This window comes from Trichosurus vulpecula, chromosome 1, assembly GCF_011100635.1.
Source record: "Trichosurus vulpecula isolate mTriVul1 chromosome 1, mTriVul1.pri, whole genome shotgun sequence".
Lineage (NCBI taxonomy): Eukaryota > Metazoa > Chordata > Mammalia > Diprotodontia > Phalangeridae > Trichosurus > Trichosurus vulpecula.
Window position 1 is genome coordinate 224,807,833 of NC_050573.1, and position 21,518 is coordinate 224,829,350.

Consider the following 21,518-nt stretch of genomic DNA (forward strand, 5'->3'; position numbering starts at 1 on the left):
TGTGCCTGACCTGTGGGAGAGCATTCTGAGCTTGTATTGGTCTGATCAGCCACAGTCGGACACATTGAAACTGGACTCTAGCATAGTGATGTCATTTTGGTCCTCTTTGAGAACGAAGGACAACAACCAACCAAATATGCATTTTCCCCCCTAAAAGGTTATACTCAGTTTTGCTGGGTACGTTATCCTTGGTTATAATCCAAGTTCCTTTGCTATCAAGAACATCATAGTCTAAGTCCTCCACTCTTTTAATATGGAAGCTGACAAATCTTGTGTGAGCCTGACTGTGACTCCATGATATTTGAATTGTTTCTTTCTGGCTGCTTGCAGTATTTTCACCTTGACCTGGAAGCTCTGGAATTCAGCTCTAATATTCCAGGGAGTTTTCATTTGAGGACCTCCTTCAGGAGGTAATCAATGGATTCTTTCAGTTTCTATTTTACCCTCTGAATCTAAGATATTGGGACAGTTTTTCTAGACAATTTCTTGAAATATAATGTCCTGGCTCTTTTTGTGGTCATGACTTTCAGATAGTCCAATAATTCTTGAATTATCTCTCCTCGATTTATTTTTAGGTCATTTGTTTTTTCCAATGAGATATTTCACATTTTCTTCTATTTTTCTCATTTTTAAAAAATGTTTCTTGATGTTTTATGGAGACATTAACCTCCATTTGCTCATTTTAATTTATAAAGAATTATTTTCTTCAGTGAACTTCTTTTGAACTTCTTTTTTTCCATTTGGCCTATTATGCTTTTTAAGGAGTTCTTTTTTTTCCAATGAACTTTTGTGCCTCTTTTACCATTAGGCCAGTTCTGTTTTTTAAGATGTCATTTTTTTCAGTATTTTTTGTGCCTCTTTTACCAAAATATTAATCCTCTTTTCATAATATTCTTGCATCACTCTCATTTTTTCCCCTAATTTTTCCTCTATCACTCATCTCTTTCTTTAATTTCTTCCACAAATTCTTGTTGGGCTTGGGTCCAATTAACATTTTTCTTTGAGGCTTTGAATGTAGCTGTTTCAACTTAGTTGTCTTCTGAGTTTGAGTCTTGATCTTCCCTGTCACCATAGTAACTTTCTATGGTTAGGTTCTTTTTTTATTGTTTGTTTGTTTGATCATTTTTCCAGCTGATTTCTTGACTTTTAACTTTATGTTAAAGTTGAGCTCTGTTCACCTGGAAGCAGGGAGGCACCGTTCCAAGCTTCAGGCTTTTCTGTACTGCTGTTTTCAGAGCTAGTTCTGGAGGTCTATAAGTTTTTGACGCTTCCAAGGTGGTATGATCAAGGGGGAGATGTGGTCACGGCTCTCCTGGCCTATGCTCTGGTTTTTCCCTAGGAAATGCCCCTGTTCCTCTATAAGTGTTAATGCTCCACTCTTCCCTGGAACTCTGACCATGGTCCTTGCTTCCTTGGGACTGATCACAAGCACTCCTCTCTGCCCTGGAACTCTGACCCAAAACTAAGTATGGGCACCAGCTCCCCTCCACCCAGTATCAGCAAAAGGTCCTTCATAATCTCTTTCTGACCAGTTGTCTGACCCTCTTATTGTTTCTGGGCAGAGCCCTCCCGAAGCTGTTGCTGCTCCTGTCATGTTGCAGCTGCATCCAAGGCTCACCCTGGTACTGATGCTGGTGGTGCTACAGAGCTCTGGGCCTGCGCCTACCCTGGTGACACAAAACTTTCCTGTGCTCCTCTTAAGTTGTCGTAGGTAGGAAAAATGTCTTACTCTGACTTTTCATTGGCTCTGCCACTCTAAAATTTGGTTTGAGGAGTTATTTTAAAGTGGTTAGAAGGGAAATGGAGAGTTCAGCTGAATTGCTACCTTTACTCTGCCATCTTGGCTCTATCCCACTTTTGACACTTAGTAATTAGTTATTTTGGGCAAGTCACTTAAACTTTATATACTTCAGACAACTCTCTGTTATTACTCTATTAAGTAGAGGGGTTGATGGAGTGTGTATCCTACAGAAATTATTAAAACAAAAAATATAAAAAGAGATAGTCATGAGATTAGGAAAAAAAAATAACAGAGGGACCATTAAGAGATTTCTCTTTTTTAAATACAAAAAAGGATAAAGATTAAAATGGCACTTAAAAAATAAAAGAAGTAGCAGTAGAAGAATAGACCTGAAACACTATGGACTAAACCTCACAATTCCCTCCTACAGATGAATCATGGTTTGTTTTGGCACTAAATTGCAGAATAGATAGGTGTATAAAAGGGGAGAGGTGAGATCAAAAACAGAGGGGAAAGTATAATGTATCCTAATCAAATCAAAAGTAAAAAATGAAGGGGGGAAAACTAGTTTTTTGGCAAGAAAAAGGACTACACAGGAATGGTTGAGGTGGTAAAGGGATTAAATAGATGATAAGAAAGAGTTCTTGACTCAGTGGTGGGAGAGGGTCCCACTGAAAAACACTCTTATGAGGGGTAGAAATGTACTCTAGAATGGGAAATGGGGACTTTATAATGAGTAAAATCTGCATCCATTTGGCACTCATAAAAATCACTTCCTTTAAGAGATTGAACAGAGAATAGCTTCTCAGGAAAAAGAAAATCTGAGCTCCTTAGGGCAATCAGTATCCAAAAAGCTGGGAGAGCATGAGTGCAGAAAGGAAATAGGAAAGAAAGTGATTATGAGGAGCAAAAGGGATAGAACTGTACAGAGAAATTTCTACCATGGGGCAAAATTTCCATCTTCACTACTTCCTGAAGGAATTGATACTTCTAAAAGTAAGTCATGACAGAGGAAAAGGAAGAAGGGGACAAGATCTACAAGGTAGTGACACAAAAATTGTTTATAAAAAGGATCTCAGTAAAAAAAAACAAAAAGGAAAAGGACCTATATGTACAAAAAAATTTATAGCAGCTCTTTTCTGGGGGTAAAGAATTAGAAGTTGAGGGGATGCCCATCAATTGGGGAATGGCTGAATAAATTGTGGTATGTGATCATGATGGAATACTATTGTACTATAAGAAATGATGAGCAAGATGTTCTCAGAAAAACCTGGAAAGACTTGCATGAACTAATGCAAAGTGAAATGTACTGTGTACAAAGTAACAGCAATATTATAAGATGATTAGCTATGAATGACTTAGCTATTTTCAGCAATACAATGATCCAAGACAACTCTGAAGGACTTATAATAAAAAAGTTATCTATCCCCAGAGAAAGAATTGTTGGTGTTTGAATACAAATTGAAGCATACTATTTTTCTTACTTTATTTTTCTTGTCTATGTTTTTTTTCACAACATAAACATTATGAATATGTTTTACATAACTATACATGTATAACCTATATGGAATTGCTTACCTTCGCAATGGGGGTGGGAAGTGGGGAGGAAGGAAAGGACAGAATTTGGAACTCAGAGTTTTAAAAATGAATGTTAAAAATTGTTTTTATATGTAACATATAACATGGGAAAAAATAAAATACTAATTCAAAGCTAAAAAAAAGAAAGAAAAGAAAAAGGATCATTTACAGGCCTGAATTTCATGAGAAATACAAAGAGACTGAAGAAGGTATAAATAAGTATAAAGGTCATGAATCAAAGAGCAAATATTTAGAATAGAAAGGGAAGAGAATAAAGAGAAGGAGATAAAGAAATTTTTTTAGAAAAAAAAACAGAAAATGAAAACAACTAACAAAGAAGTTGAAAGGAATGAGAGAAGGGGATTTTGATTAACTGAAAGGAAAAAAGAAGGGGAAGAAAAAGAAGAGGCTTAAATAACTAAGCAAAAGGAAGAAAGAAAAAGGAATCAATAAGTTAAGTAAAGCTCTAAAACTAGGAAAAGGAGTGACAAATGGGAGGGAGAATTTGAGGATGAGGGGAAGAGTACCTGTGGGAATGAGGTTGCTTTAAAATAGATTAAGCAAAAAATAACTATGGGAACAAAATGCTGTCTTCAAAGGAAAAGTGGAACAAAAAAAATCCCAATTCAGATAAAAGCAATACTATAGATATAAATGGAGGAAAATATAAATCTAACTTTCATGACTTTAATGTGAATGATTAAATGATCCAATATAATGAAAGAGAGTTATTGATTGCGTAAGAAAATAAAAGCCTATAATCTGTTGCTTACAAGAAACATTCCTCAAAAACAAAGACATACACAGAATAAGAATGAAAGTCTAGAGCAAAATTTAATATGCATCTGGTAGAAAAGGAAAAGTTGCAATCACACTATCAGACAAAACAAAAATAAAAATTCACAATATAAATAGAGATAAACACGGACATTATATTATGCTGAAAGGAACCAAAGACAACAAACCAATACCAATATTAAACTTATATGTTGCAAGTGAATTAGCATCTAAATTCATAAAAGAAAAATTAACTGAACTACAAAAAGACAAAGACAGGAAAACAATAATAGTCAACTTTCATTTCTCTCTCTCTCTCTTTCTCTCTCTCTCTCTTTCTCTCCCCCCTCTAAGTTTTGGACAAATCTCTCTCAGAAATATAAACACAAGGGAAAATATATAATTGAATAATCTGGAGAAGCTAAAACTAAAAGACTAATGGCATCCTTTAAAATTAGATTACTAAAGAATATATATGTGTATATACACATGCATGTTCTCTGTGTATATTATATATGTGTATATATATACACATATATATATATATTACATGTGTATTTCTTAGCGTTATATATTTTTTTGCAAAAATTGACCATTATTAGGGCACAGAAATATTGCAAATACAATGTAAAAAAGGGAAAACAGAGTAAGCATGTCCATCATGGTTCATAATGCAAAAAAAATTAATAAATTCAGAGAGAACAAAAGACATAGAACTAAATGAAGACTTAATAATGAAACTCTAAACAACAAATGAGTCAAAGAATTAATCATAGAAACAATTAATTATTATGTGAAATATAGCAATGATGAAATAACAACCCAAAATTTCTAGGATGCAACTAAAGAAAACCCCAGAGGAAAAGTTATGTCCCTAAAAAAACATACATTAGCAAAACAAAAGTGGAGAGAATTAATAAACTGAATATGCGACTTTTGAAAATTGAAACCCAACTAATAAGCAAACTTAGATTAAGCAAAAAGAGTAGACACTGAAAATTAGAGGAGCAATAGATAAACTGCAAATAAAAATGCTATAGAAAATAAAAGCAAAATTAAAGCTAGTTGTTTGAAAAGACTAACAAAATTGACCAATCTTTAACCAACCTGCCTAAAAAAGAAGAGGCAAAAAAATAAAATAAAATCAACAAAATAACAAATGAACAAGGTGAAATTACAGAAAAGAAAAGAAATAAGATGAATTACCAGAACTTACTCACAAAACTGATAACACAAAAGAAATGGATTACCTTCCAAAATATGAAATAACCAAACTAAATAAAGAACAGAGATCTTAATAGTCCAATATAAGAATTCAATTGAATAAACATTTATTAAGCACCTACCATGTTCCAAGCACTATGTTACATAGTTGGAATACAAAAAGAGTCAAAAGACAGACCCTACCCTCAAGGAGGTTACAGTCTAATGGATGAGATAACATGCAAACAAATACATAGAAAGCAAGCTATATACAGAATAAATAGGAAATAATTAATAGAGGGAAAGCACTAGAATTAAGAGAGGTTGGGGAAGATTTCCTATAGGAGGTAGAATTTTAATTGGGATGTAAAGGAAGCCAATGGAGGTCTATAGTCAGAAAGGAAAGGGGAGAGCATTCCAGGCACAGGAGACAGCTGGAAAGAATTCCTGGAGCAGAGAGATAAAGTGTTTTACAATAGCTAGGAGGCCAGTGTCATTAGATTGAAGAGTATATATCAGAGAGTAAGGTGGAAGAAGACTGAAAAAGTAGAATGGGGCTAGGTTATAAAAGGCTTTGAAAGCCGAACTGAGCATTTTGTATTTATTCTCGGTGGCAATAGGAAGGCATTGGAGTTTTCTGAAAAGGGTGTGGGAGAAGCATGGTATGATCAGACTTGGATTTTAGGAAAATCACTTTAATGGAGAATGATTTGAGTACGTAGAGATTTGAGGCAGGCAGATCCAGTAGCTGGCTATAAAGGAAATAGAACTAAGTATAAAGGAACTACCAAAGGAAAAAGCTCCGGGTCCCGATGAATTTACAGGAGAATTCTATCAAGTTTTTTAAAAGCAATTAATACTACACTATTCTCAAAAAAATTTAGAAAGAAAACACCTACTCAACTCCTTCTATGAGACAAATATAGTCCTATTACCATCTTAAACCAAGGAAGGATAAAGCAAAGAAGGAAAATCACAGACAAGTATTATTAGTGAATATTAATTCAAAAATTTAAATAAAATTCTGTCAAAAATTTAAATAAAATTTAAATAAAATAAAATGTAAGCAATTGATTTTAAAAATCATTCGCTATAATCAAGTTGGATTCATATCAGGCATTCAATGATGGTTCAACATTAGGGAAAAAATCAACATAATCATATTAAAAATAAAAACAAAAATAATTACATGATTATCTTAAAAGATGTAGGAAAATCATTTGACAAAGTAAAACACTCATGTATGCATAAAAACCCTATAAAGTATAAGTAGTAGAGGCATTCTTTTTAATATCACAGAAATTATAAACCAAAAGTAAGTATCACATGCAATAATGATACATTAGAATCTTTCCCAATAAATATAGAAATAAAGCAAGGATACCCCTTCTCCCTGATGTTATTTTACATAGTTCTAAAAATGCTGAAAATAGCAGTTAAAACAAGGGAAAGAAATTAAAGGTATAAAGATAGTCGAAAAGGAAGATGAAATTATCAGTATTTGCTGATGACAGGATAGTTTATTTAGAAAATCCTAAAGAATAAGCAAAGACACTGATTCATACAATTAAGCCTTAAGGCCACCAAATAAGTCCACAAAAATCCACAGTATTTCTGCATAATAGTAAGAAAACCTAAGAGGAAAATAATAGAAAAAGAAATTCTATACAAAATGGCTACAAAATCCATATTTAGGGAAGGGTAGACCTACCAAAGTACTTACAGTACTTGCATAAATTCAATTACAAGTACTTCTTAAAGAAATAAAGGATAACTTAAATAGCTAGAGAAATAGTCAGTACTCATGGTTGGGCCACACCAACGTAACAAAAATGACAGTATCACCAAAGTTAATTTAAGTATTAATACTCTGTTATATAAACTGTTAAAAGAATATTTTGAAGAATTCAATAAATAATGAAATCCATTTGGAAGGATAAAATATCTAGAATATCAAGGGAAATAAAGAAAAATATAGGAATAAAGAGGGAACGTCACTTTTGGACTTCAAACTATGTTAAAAAGCTTCAATCATCAAAGCCATTTAGTACTGGTTGAAAAATAGAGAAGTAGATAGTGAAACATACTATATTAGGGAGAATCAGAAATAATGGAGGTCAATAACCCAGTGTTTGATGAACTGGAAAGCATAAATTACTTAAGAAAGTAGTCCCTATTTAACAGGATTTGCTCCAAAAACTGGAGAATGGTTTAGCAGAGACTAGTCATACACCAACATCTCATATTACATTGCATAATAAATTCAAAATGAATATGTGACTTGAATATTAAAGATTGTGTCATAAAAAAAATTAGAAGATCATATACTTTTCACAACCACAGGTAGGAGATGTACAAGAGGCAATACAAAAAATAAAGGCAATGATAAAAAATAAAATAGATTATAGAAATTGTAAAGCTTCTGTTCCAAAGAAATTAATGCAGCTAGCATAAGAAGGAAAATCACTGAATGGGTTAAAAATCATTGTATCAAATTTCTTGTTATCCGTAATAGCAGATAAGTAATAGTACAATAAAAACCACTTCTCAATATATAAGTGGTCAAAGGATGTGAACAAACAGTTCTCAAAAGATTTACAACATAGTATAAGAATATAATGGAAAATTATTGAGCCATAAGAAATTCTGACAGGCATAGATGCAAAGAAACCTGAGAAGACTATGCAGAGTGAAGCGAGAAAAACCAGGAAATTTGTATATATTTATATATATAAAATTTATATAATGACTCAGTATGAAGACAAGCAGCTTTGAAAGATGTAAGAACTCTGATCAACATAATGACTAGCCAGAATGCCAAAGGACCGATTGATGAAGCTTGAGAAACACCACCCACTTCCTCACAGAGAGGGTATGGCTTACAGTTGGAGATAAGAAACACATTTCTGGACACGGCCTATGTATGAATTTATTTTGCTTAAGTATGCTAATTATAGGAAAGAGTTTTAAACATTTTTTGACAAGGGAAAATTGAGGTGAAGAGGAGGGTTAGTAATGGTAATGACAATAAAAGCAAAGAAAGAAAAGAACATCAATGAAGCATTTAAAAATGCACAGAAGAAAACAGAAATTAGTTCAGTGGGAGACTCAGACAAGCAGGACAACTTTGCAACTAATGTGGTAAATTTATTTTACACTTTAAAAAAACATATAAAATAGAGATTCACAGTTACAGTAAAAAATCCTCTTTTTCCTGGCATATAAAATATTCCTGTTTGTTGGTGTTTGTGAAGTCCAGAATAATAACACCAAAAAAAAAATCACAGAAATTTTAAAAGAAAAAAATAAAATAAAATCTGTCCTCGATAATGCCTCATGAGACCACATTTACTGGCTGGGATAATTATACCTGTATGGAAAACTGGTCTGCATTTAGAGAGGCATAGTTTTCAGGAAAAGGAAGTTGATAGCCCTATGACAGTCATTTCAGGAGGGAGGGGATTCTTTTTCAGGTTTGGATTGGGCCAGATGATTCCTGGAGTCTCCTGTGACTCTGAATGTTTGTGATTCTGTGAGTCTGTAAAGGGAAAACCCTTTTTTGAGCATCTTCGTATTTTTCTACAACTCAGATTATTATCAACTCCTGGTCTGGGAAATGGCTCACTTCAGGGATTATGTCTGCAAAACTGGCTCCACATAAGCCTTGGTTTCCATAGTAGACTTCAGAGGGTCTAAGCCTGAACATACCCAGTCAAAGGAAAACAAACAAAATAGAGAATAGTTCCTCGGGTAAAAGGGAAGGGAATATATGTAGCTTCGGGGTAATCAAACAGTATGTTATTGTCTGATTGGTGTATACCAGCCACGTTATGTTTTGGATTTCCAGCAACACTCCTGAGTTGCACAATTGGGATATGGATGCTTCTATGCATTAACTGGGCACAGTGAATATTCTCTGAAGAGAATTACAGGTTTTTATAAGCCTGCTTTTGTGGTACAGCAAAGGTGAAGAAGCCATATGCCATGTGTTTCTTTTTTGCCAACAGCCTATCTACTTGAAAGAAGGGACCTACCAACTCAAGTCCATATGGGACTGAGTTGGAGACCTCTGGCACCATCTAGAGGTTGTAGACAGGGATACAGAGAAAGCTGAAATGTCTGGACGTTAGTAAAAGATAACCAATTTGAGCCTTGTTGGTTGGCCGTTGATTCATTGTGAATGCTAACTTAAGTTAATTTGTAATTCAAAATGTTGTGCTGGGGAATAACCTAGATTGAATTTTTATTTTTCTTCTGAAGGTTATAGGAGATAGCCTTCTGGTGTCATAATGAGAGAAGATGAAAAATGAGATAAGAAATGCCTAAGGAGATTATAGCATGAGTTAATAGATAAGAATTCATTCGGAACTTTTGGATCCTGTACTATATTTTTCATTTAATGAGTTGGTTTGCGCTCTCGTCAAATTTAATAAAAAATGAGAGAATGTCATGTCTGTCTATCAGTCAACAAACATTTATTATCTACCATGTGCCAAGAACTATGCTAAACGCTGCAGATGCAAAAAAGTCCAACAGCAATCCTTGCTCTCAAGGATCTCACAGTTCAATGGGGGAGACAAATATGCAAAGAGCTATATACAAATAGATTATATACCGAGTAAAATGGAGATAATCTCCAAGGGAAGGTGCTAAGATTAAGGAGGACTGGGAAAGACTTCATATGGAAAGGGGACTTTACCCAAGACTTGAAGAAAGTCAGAGGACCTAAAAGGCAGAAATGAGGAGGGAGAGAGTTCCAGACATAGAGGACAGTCAGTGAAAATGTCTGGAGTTGGGTTATGGATTATCATGTCCAAGGAAAAGCAAAGATCCCATTGTCACAGGATTGAAGAGTGCATGGTAGGGAAAGGGAAAATGAAGTGAAAGAGGACTGGAAAGGTAGGAAGGGGCCAGGTTATAACGGGTTTTAAAAGCCAAAGAGAGAATTTTGTATTTGATGGTATGGTAGATAAAGGGTTAAAGGAAAACCTGTAAACTGTAACAGCTGGGACAGAAGATTGGTGATGGGAAGGAAGGCAGCAACTGATCCAGGCCCAAGGATGGCCTCTTTTGTTTTAGACCCAACCTTGTAGTTTCAATCCTTTAGCCTTATTATTTTTGTAAGAATTTTATCTCAAGAAAAACAGATTTAGGGGCAGCTAGGTGGTGCAGTGAGTAGAGTACTGGCCCTGGAGGCAGGAGGACCTGAGTTCAAATGTGGCCTCAGACACTTGACACACGTACTAGCTGTGTGACCTTGGGCAAGTCACTTAACTTCAATTGCCCTGCCTTTCCCCCTCCAAAAAAAAACCAGAAATAAAAATAGATTCAGACAAGAAGTGTCCTTGAGAGATCTTCAGACCAGAACTGTTGGATATTATTAGCAGAAGGGTAGCATCCCCCATAAGGCAATGGGAATGCCAAACTGTCAGGGAGCAACAGAAGTGATGTGCTCAGATCAGACCTTTGCATTATGAAAATTACTCTAGCATTGATGTGAAAGATGAATTGGAGAGAAAACAGAGGGAGAGAGAACAATTAGCAACTACCAAATAGAGTAGACAAGCCTGTACTAGGGTGATGGTAGGATGAATGGAAAGAAGAGTAAGTTTGATAGAGATATTGCCGGGAAGGAAACAGAGGTTGGCAACTGACTGTATAAGGGGGATGAGGGCAAACCTGGGTGACTAATAAAAAAAATAGGTTCAATAGAAATGGAGAAATAGAAGGGGTGGCTTGGGGGAGAAAGGCAATGTGTTCCATTTTAGGCGTAGGATCATAGATTTAGAACTAGAAGGAAACTTAGAGATCATTGAGTCCAACCTCTTCATTTTGTAGATAAGGAAAGTGAGACTCAATTTCTGTGTCTTGTCTAAAGCCAAACAGATATTAAGTAGTGAAGGAGAGAGTGGAGTCCTTGTTTTATAATCCCAAACCTAGTTTGTTTTTTTTTCCACTGTGCCATATGGCCCTCTCAGGGTCTCTCATGCTGAGTCTGATGTGCTAGTAGATTGCCCAAATGGAGATGACTAGAATGTAGTTAAAATTCAGATCTAGAACTCATAGGAGGGGTCAGGGCTTTGCCCTGAAAATATTGTAAGGGAGACAAAAGCTTTGCCAAGACAGAAGGAATGTTAACAGAGGCTCACTGTCTGTGCTCTTTCTCAACAATTTTTAGAGCCTTCTTAGGAGTTCCAAAAGCTTCAAGCCAATTTGCATGGCTAAGTCCTAGTTAGGGAATAGAGGTCATAGGCTAATATTACTGAATCCTATTGGAAGACAGCTTTAATGAGCCCCATTAGTCTCCGGGTCTTCAGATTAGACAGCACTAGTTCCTTCAACTAGAAGCACATAGAGTTTCTAGTCCTCTATGATCCTGGTCACCTTTTCACTCTGCAATCCATATTCCTACACACAGCTGATTTCCCTATAGCATTGTTCTGATTATCCCACTCTCCCCCTACTCAGTAAGCTCCAATGGATCCTTTTGTCTCTAAGATCAAGTACAATCTCCTCCATTTTTATTTAAAACTATTCATAACTTGGTTCCAATCTACCTTTCCAGCTTCACATTACTCTCTTTCACACACACTTTGTTCTAGGCAAATTGGCTTTCTTATTTCTCTTTACACATGACACTCCTATTTCTAGCCTTTGCACTGACTGTCTCCTGTGCCTAGAATGCACATTCTCTTCAATTCCACCCCTGAGAATTCCTAGTTTCCTATAAAGCTCAATGAGGGGCCCTCTTTTGTACTGAAATCTTTCCACAACTGTGCCTACTTCCCTCCATCAGGTGCTGGTACCAACCCCACTAAATCACTTTGTTTTGCACTCATTTGTACATATGTATATTGGTATATTCCTTCTAGATTATTTCATTTGTCTTTGTGTATGCATCATCAAATACAGTATCTTGCCCACGGTGAGCTTTTGGACTTTGTTTTAAAATTCCTTGTTGCCCCATGAAGTCATTGGATACTATTTGGTCCATTCTGATTTTCAGGGAATTTGTTGTTTAGGTAAGGTTTTATACCTCCTCTGACAAGCTGTTAATTCTCTTTCCATTTTTTTCTTCCATAGTTCTCATTTCTTTTTCAGTTTTTCCTTGATTGCTCTCAATTCAGTTATAAAAACATTTTTAAACTGTTTCTGTATCTCTTCCAGGAATTCTAGTTGAATTTGTACCCAAGTTGCATTATTCTCTGAAGTATTGCTTATAGATGTTTTGGAGCAATTTGCTTCTGCATTAGTGTCTTGAGCATCCCTGAACCATAATAACTCTTTATATTGGGGTTCTTTTTTTGGCCATTCTTCCAGCCTACTTACCAACTTTGGACTTACTGTTAAGGCTGAGCTCTGCCACATTTCTAGAGGGAAGATCTGGGCCGCTTCTGTGGCTGCTTTCTTGGAATATTGGGTGTTGTGTTATTCTGGGATCTAAGGTTGAGGACCTGCAAATTTTCAGTGCTCCCAAGGGTCTGATCCACGCAACGTCTAATTGTGAATTTCCTGATTTGAGCTCTGCAAGTGGCCAACCTGGGTTTCAGTCAAAACAATTGAATACAGGTCCCTATCGATCAACGAAGAAGTTCATTTGGTTCAACGACATAACTACAGACTTCCCTTTAGTTTGGTATTTCTACCCCAGTCATTCCTCTGCAGGCTGAGCTAGATATTGGAACTGAGATCCTGCTCTCCTCTTGGTGTCCAAGTTAAAGTGCTGCTGCTATTTACTTCTGGACTTCCTTTCTTGGTACATCGAATAGGGTTTCCCTCCTGGATACACTAACCCCTCAGCAGTATCCCTTCTCTCAGGGTTGACTATCCTCTGTCTCTCTCCCTATGCTAACCTGGGATGGACAAAGGACTCACTATGATTTTTTTTTCTGTATTTCCCCATCAGGATTCAGTCTAGTACACTTTCTAGGTCTGTTTGGAGGAGTTTTGTGGATGGGAATTTGGCTACATTGCTTCCTGGTACTCCTCATTTGTTTCCATTAGTTTTTTTCCAACTTTTAAACATTTTTATTTAAAGTTTTGAGTTTCAAATTCTACCCCTCCTTCTGCCCATATCCTCCCCCCGTCTCTAAGACAGTAAGCAATCATATATAGGTTATACATGTGCAATTAAATTGTAAAACATTTCCATATTAGTCATTTTGTACAAGATGACTGGAATAAAAGAAAAAAAATGAGAGAAAGTGAAAAATAGCATGCTTCAGTCTGTATTCAGTCAATATCAGTTCTTTCTCTGAAGGTGGATGGTATGCTTCATCATTAGTCTTGGATCATTGTATTGCTGAGAATATGTAAATCCTTCACAACTCTTCATCAAACAATATTGCTGTTACTGTGTACAATGTTCTCCTGGTTCTGTTCAATATGCATCAGTTCATGTAAGTCTTTCCAGGTTTTTCTGAAATCATCCTGCTTGTTATTTCTTATAGCACAATAATATTCCATTTCAATCATATACCACAGCTTGTTTAGCCATTCCCCAACTGATGGACATCCCTTTGATTTCCAATTCTTAGCTACCAGAAAAAGAGCTCCTAGACATCTCTTTTTTAGGATGTCTTTAGGATATAGACCTAGCAGTGGTATTGCTGGATCAAAGGGTATGCCCTTTGGACATAGTTACAAATTGCTTTCCAGAATGGTTAGGTCAGTTCACAACTCCACCAACAGTGTATTAATGTCCCAGTTTCCCCACATCCCCTCCAACATCCAACATTTTCCTTGTTTGTCATATTAACCAATCTGATAAGTGTGAAGTGCTCCCTCAACGTTCTTTTAATTTGCATTTCTCTGATCAATAGTGATTTAGAGTATTTTTTTATATGACTAGGTAGCTTTGATTTCTTTGTCTGAAAACTGCCTTCGACCATTTATCAATTGAGGAATGACTTGTAATCTTATAAATTTGACTCAGTTCTCTATATATTTGAGAAATGAGGCCTTTGTCAGAGATACTTGTTGCAAAAATTTCCCCCAGTTTTCTGCTTTCCTTATAATTTGGTTGCATTGGTTTTGTTTATGCAAAACCTTTTAATATATAATCAAAATTATCTATTTTACATTTTGTAATGCTCTCTATATCTTCTAAATTCTTCCCTTATCCATAAATCCGACGGATGAACTATTCCATGTTCTCTTAATTTGCTTATGGTATCACCCTTTATGTGTAAATAATGTACTCATGTTGACCTTATCTTGGTATACTGTGTGAGATGTTGGTCTATACCTAGTTTCTGCAATACTGTTTTCCAGTTTTCCTGGTAGTTTTTGTCAAATAATGAGTTTTTGTTCCAAAAGCTTGGATCTTTGGGTTTATCATATACTAGATTACTATGGTCATTAACTATAATGTAATTTGTACCTAATCTATGTCACTGATCCACCACTCTATTTCTTAGACAGTACCAGATTGCTTTGATAATTACCACTTTATAATACAGTTTGAAATCTGGTATTACTAGACCACCTTCTTTCTTATTTTTTTTTCATTGATTCCCTTGATATACTTGAGCTTTTGCTCTTCCAGATAAATTTTGTTGTCATTTTTTTCTACTTCTGTAAAATAATTTTTAATAGTTTAATTGGTATGTCACTGAATAAATAGACTAATTTAAGTAGAATTGTCATTTTTATTATATTGGTTTGGCCTATCCATGAGCAATTAATATTTTTCCAATTCCTTAGATCTGACTTTATTTGTGTAAAAAGAGTCTTTTAGTTGTGTTCATATAGTTGCTGGGTTTGTCTTGGCAGGTAGACTCCCAAATATTTTATATTGTCTACAGCTATTTTAAATGGAATTTCGCTTTCTATCTCTTCTTTCTGGACTTTATTGGTAATATATAGAAATGCTGATGATTTATGTGGGTTTATTTTGTCTGCAACTTTTCTAAAGTTGTTAATAATTTCAAGTACTTTTATTAGTTGATTCTCCAGAATTCTCTAAGTATAACATCATATCACCTGCAAAGACTGATAGTTTTGTTTCCTCATTACCTATTCTAATACCTTTAATTTCTTTTTTCTTCTCTTATTGCTATAGCTAACATTTCTAGTACAATGTTAAATAACAGAGGTGATAATGGGCATCCTTGCTTCACCCCTGATTGTATTAGTAAGGCTTCTATCTTATCCCCATTACAGATAATGCTTGCTGATGGTTTTAGACAAATATTTCTTATCATTTTAAGGCAAGCTCCATTTATTCATATGTTCTCTAGTGTTTTTAATAGGAATGGGTGCTATATTTTGCTAAAGGCTTTTTCTGCATCTATTGAGATAATCATATGATTTCTGTTGATTTTGTTATTGATATGGTCAATTATGCTGATAATTTTCCTAATATTGAACCAGCCCTGCATTCCTGGTATAAATTCCACCTTGTCATAGTGTATGATCCTTGTGATACATTGCTATAATCTCTTTGCTAGTATTTTATTCAAATTTTTGCATCAATATTCATTAGCAAAATTGGTCTATCCTTTTCTTTCTGTTTTGGCTCTTCCTGCTTTGAGTATCAGCACTGTATTTGTGTCATAAAAGGAATTTTATAGGACTCCTTTGCCTATTTTAGGATTAGTTGTTCTTTAAATGTTAGGTAGAATTAATTTGTGAATGCATCTGATCCTGGGGACTTTCTTTTAGGAAGTTCATTGATGGCTTGTTCAATTTCTTTTTCTAAGATTGGGTTATTTAAGTATTTTATTTCTTCTTCTGTTAATCTGGGTAATCTATATTTTTGTAATTATTCATCCATTTCATACGGATTGTCAAATTTATTGGCATATAGTTGAGCAAAATAATTCCTAACAATTGTCTTAATTTTCTCTTCACTGGTGGTGAATTCACACCTTTCATTTTTGATTCTAGTAATATGGTTTTCTTCTTTCCTTTTTTAATCAAATTGATAAATGGTTTATCTATTTTATTGGTTTTTTTTTTCATAAAAAATCTCTCCTTTGATTTTCAGGATTTCCAATTTGTTGTTTAATTGGGGATTTTTGATTTGTTCTTTTTTTAGTTTTTTTAGTTGCATACCCAATTCATTGATGTGCTTTTTTTCCATTTTATTGATGAAAGCAATTAGAGATATAAATTTTCCCCCAAGAAACATTTTGGCTGCATCTCATAAATTCTGGTATGTTGCCTCATTGCTGTCATTTTCTTTAATGAAATTATCTATTGTGTCTATTTTTCCTTTGACCAACTTATTTTAGGATTAGATTATTTAATTACCAATTAATTTTTAATCTCTCTTTTCATTGTCCATTATTGAATATAATTTTTATTGCATTATGATCTGAAAAGGATACATTACTATTTCTGATTTTCTGTACTTGGTTATAAGGTTTTTATGTCCTAATACAAGGTCAATTTTTGTGTAGGTGTCATATACTGCTGAGAAAAAAAGTATATTCCTTTCTATTCCCATTCAATTTTCTCCAGAGATTTATCATATCTAACTTTTCCAGAATTTTATTCACCTTGAGCCTTGACTTCTTTCTTGCTTATTTTTTGGTTAGATTTATCTAGTTCTGAAAGTGTAAAGTTGAGGTCCCTCACTAGCATAGTTTTATTGTATATTTCCTCCTGTTACTCATTCAACTTCTTCAAAACTTTCTATGCTATGCCATTTGGTGCATATATGTTTAGTATTGATATGACTTCAGTGTCTAGGGTACCATTCAGCAAGATTTAATTTCCTTCTTTATCTCTTTTAGCTAGATCTATTTTTGCTTTTGCTTTGTCTGAGATCAGGATTGCTTCTCCTGCTTTCTTTGCTTCAGCTAAAACATAGTAGATTCTGTTCCAGCCCCTTACCTTTACCCTGTGTGTATCTCTCCGCTTCAAATGTGTTTCTTATAAACAACATATTGTAGGATTCTGTTTTTTAATCCATTCTGCTATCTGCTTCTGCTTTATGGATGAGTTTATCTCATTAACATTTAGAATTATGATAACTAACTGCATATTTCCCTCCAAGCTATTTTTTGCTTGTTTATCCCTCTCTCTCTTACTCCTCACCCTTTCCCTCCTCATAACTATTTTACTTCTGATCACCGCCTTTCCCAATATGCCCTCCCCTTGATCAGTCTGCCCTCCTCCTTCTATTATCCTTATCCCTTTTTAATTCCTTATAGGATAAGATAGATTTCTGTATCCAACTGTGTATGTAATTCCCTCTTTGATGAGGAAATGAGAGAGGTTTAGGTTTTGCCCATCACCCTCCTCCATCTTTTCCTCCATTATAATAGCTCTTTCATGCCTCTTTTGTGCATCTAATTTATCCCATTCAATCTCCCCCTTCCTTCTTCCAATGCAATTTTTTTCTCACCCTTTTATTTTGTTTTGGGGGGGTATCATCCCATCGAAGTCCCTTATATTCATACCCTCTGTCTACATAAACTCCTTCTAATTGCTCTTATAGTAATAAAGTTTTTAAGAATTAAAAATATTATCTTGCCATATAGAAATATAAACAGTTTATTAAAACTGTTTATTAAAGTTCTTATGTTTTCTCTTTCTTGTTTCTTTTTACCTTTTCGTGTTTCCCTTGAGTCTTGTAATTGGAGATCAAGTTTTTTTATTCAGCTCTGGTCTTTTAATTAGAAATGCTTGAAAGTCCTCTATTTCATTAAATATATATTTTTTCCCTGAAAAGATTAATTCAACTTTGCTGGATAGGTGATTCTTTGTTGTAATCCTAACTCATTTTCCTTCTGGCATATCATATTCTAAGCACTTCAGTTCTTTAATATGGAAGCTGCCAAATCCTATGTAATCCTGATTGTAGTTCCATGATATTTCAATTGTTTCTCTTTGGTTGTTTGCAATACTTTCTCCTTAATCTGTTGGCTCTGAGATTTGGCTATGATGTTCCTGGGAGTTTTCATTTGGGGATTGCTTTCAGGCAGTTATTGGTGGATTATTTCAATTTCTATTTTGCCCTCTGGTTCTAATACATTAGGGCAGGGTTGTTTTTTTTAATAATTTCTTGAAAGATGTTGTCCAGGCCTTTTTTTATCATGGCTTTCAGGTAGTCTAATAATTCTCGTATTATTGCTCTTGCATCTATTTTCTAGGTCACTTGTTTTTCCAAGTTAAGATAAAAATCTTCAGAACCAGATGGACTTATAAGTGAAATCTATTAAATATTCAAAATACTACTTACTCTAATGCAATTTAAGTTCTTGGCAAAAATAGAAGAAAAAAAGGTATCCTACCAAATTCCTTTTAAGAAGCAAACATGGTCCTAAAACCTAAACCAGGAAGAGATAAAGCAAAGATGGGGAAATTATAGATCAATATTGCAGATACTAATACTAAATTATTAGAAAATAGGCATTAGCAATATAGTTGAAAGCTTATTATAATCAGTTTAGATTTTTACTGGAGTTGCAGCTTTTTCAACATTATGAAAACTATAAATATAATTAATATAATAATAACCCCAAAATAAAATCACATGATTTTGTCAACAGATGCTGAAAAGGCTATTTTCCAAAACACTATACTCATCTACATTTTAAAAACAATGCTAGAAAGTATGAGAACAAATGAACCTTTCTTTAATATGATAAACAATATCTATCGAAAATCAGGAACTCTACATGTAATGGAGAAACATTTAGAGGTCTTTCCAATAAGATCAGGGATAAAGTAAAGTTATCTATTGTCACCACTACTACTTAATAGTTTTTGAAATGCTACCTACAGCAATATGACAATAAAGAAATTGAGAAAGTAAGAATAGACAAAGTGAAAAAAAATTATGACTATTTGCCAATAATGTGATTTATTTTGAGAATACCAGAAAGCCAATTAAAATTAGCTAAAAATGATTAATAATTTCAATAAAGTAGCAAGATACACAACACATTAAACAAATATTAGCCTGATTGTATATTATTAACAAAACCCTGTTGGAAGAGATAGAAAAAGAAATCACATCTAGTGCCTACAAAAATGTATAAAATAGTTGAAATTCCACCAATGTACACAGGACATTCTTAGGCATCAAGTAATCATGACCTCAAAAGACTGAAAATAAAAGATAACTCCTACATTTTGCAGAGAAAAGTTGGATTAGCGCTACAGAATGACAAATGCATTCTCAGATATGGCCAATATGTTGATTTGTTTTGCTTGAGTATGCATATGTTACAAGGAAGACCTTCAACCCAGGGTGGTGGGAGAGGTAGATTAGTGGGTAAGGATAGACACAAATAAATGAGCAAATGAATGAAAAAATATTTATTGAGTACTTGCCATGTTAAGAGTCAGGAATCCAAATAGAAAAAAAATTAGGATAATCCATACTCTCAAGGAGCTCACAGTCTAATTGGAAGAAACATATTAAAGAAAGTTTAACTTCAAGGCAGTTGGAAAGGCCCAGATATCCTATGGGCGCAGCAGTGAATCAGATGGCAAGGCCCTGAGGTTACACAAGTAGTCGAAATCACAGTGCCAAGGGACTACAGGGCATGGAGGCAGGACAGATGGTAAAGCCTAGAGGACCTTGGGAGGCAGTGAAAGGCAGATGGTCAGACCTGGTGTTCCTTTATCTTATCAGATGCAAAATGAGCAATCAAGCAGACAAGATGAAGGTGTAAGGCAAGATGTGAGGGTGCTCTAAATAGTGTGGGCTCTTCCTCTTGCCCAGCCATCCCAGATGTATTCTAGGATGTCCCTGAACCAAGGAAGTAAAAAAGACATGTAGAAAGGAACACAAATATAGATACTACCTTGTTAAACTTTATATGGATGTCTATATAAATACATTTCTTTTCTAGAAATCCTTTCCCTTGTTCTTTGTATCTTCAAATATTTGTGCTTATTGATGATTTTGAAGTTCATAACAAAAAAGGATTTTTTTGTTTTAAAGATACTTTTTAAAGAAAGAGTATCCAGGTCCTCTGTGTTGATAAGAATCAAGGTTAAAATAGTTCTCCTTGTTGCTTCCTCCACTTTTTTGGAACGCTATAATTATCATGACATCAAGCCACAAATGTATTAGCTATTCCTGGGTCAGAAAGAACTTCAGCAATTGTGCAAATAATTAATATTCTACAACATTGCTTGATCATACCTCTGTACTGAGTTTGTGATCTTTTTCTGAACTATTCATCTAATACACTTATATGTGTACATGTTATCTCACCATCATCCCTTCCCCATCTGTGGTAGAATTCCTTACAGAGTCTATACTTGTATTACTAGCACTCAGCATAGTTCCTTGCAAATAGTATTTGATATGTGTGTGTTGAATTCAATTGAGAGAAATTTCCTCCTTTTGTCCAAATGGTCTATATCAGTTTTTTATGATAATGCTGCTTCTGTTTCTTCCTTTGTGAATCTTCATTCCATTGCTTTCATGATGGTTCTGCCATCTGGTTTGTGAATTTCTTCACAAGTATACCGTCTTAATAGATAATGATGCTCCATTCATACCTTTTGTCTATGAACCTAATTCTATCAAACCTTAACAAGGTCAAATTTGCCTACTCCTATTGGATCTCTAGTTTATCTTGAGATAATTTCATTTTTATCTTTGTCTCCTGGGTCATAGCAGAGTCCCTGGTACTTAAGAAGTATTTGATTAATGTTTGTTGATTGGTGTGTGTGCATGCGTGTGTGTGTGTGTGTGTGTGTGTGTGTGTGTGTGTAAGACCATGAGTTTTATTGTTATCTCTTTTCCTTGGATTCTGTCTCCTCTTTATTTCTTCATGTCTCTATTATTGTTCTTTTTTTTTTTACACTATAGCTAATTTCTGTGGTATCTAGTTTGGTCAAATAATTGTCAAGTTCTTAGCACAGAGCCTGGAACATAGTAAGCACTACATAAATGTTGGTTATTGTTATTATTACATATGTAAGCATTTTTTTTACTCTCCCTTTATTTTCAGTTTAACCCTACGGATCACATTTGTAAGCAAATATAGTTTAACTAGCCCCTGATAGCTCTACTCCATCCCTAACAAAAGACCCAGGATCCCAATATTTTAAATCTTAGTTCATAAATCTTTTCCTAGACAGAATTTTTGTAACCAGTTATTTGCTTACTGGATCCCTTTTTCTATTCTAAAGTCCCTGCCTTCTGTCAGTAGTAGTGATGGAAACACTACCTGTGTTCCTATGGTCTCCGGTTTCTCGCTCAAGAATCCATAACATTTCCTATATTACTTCTATATCAACATAT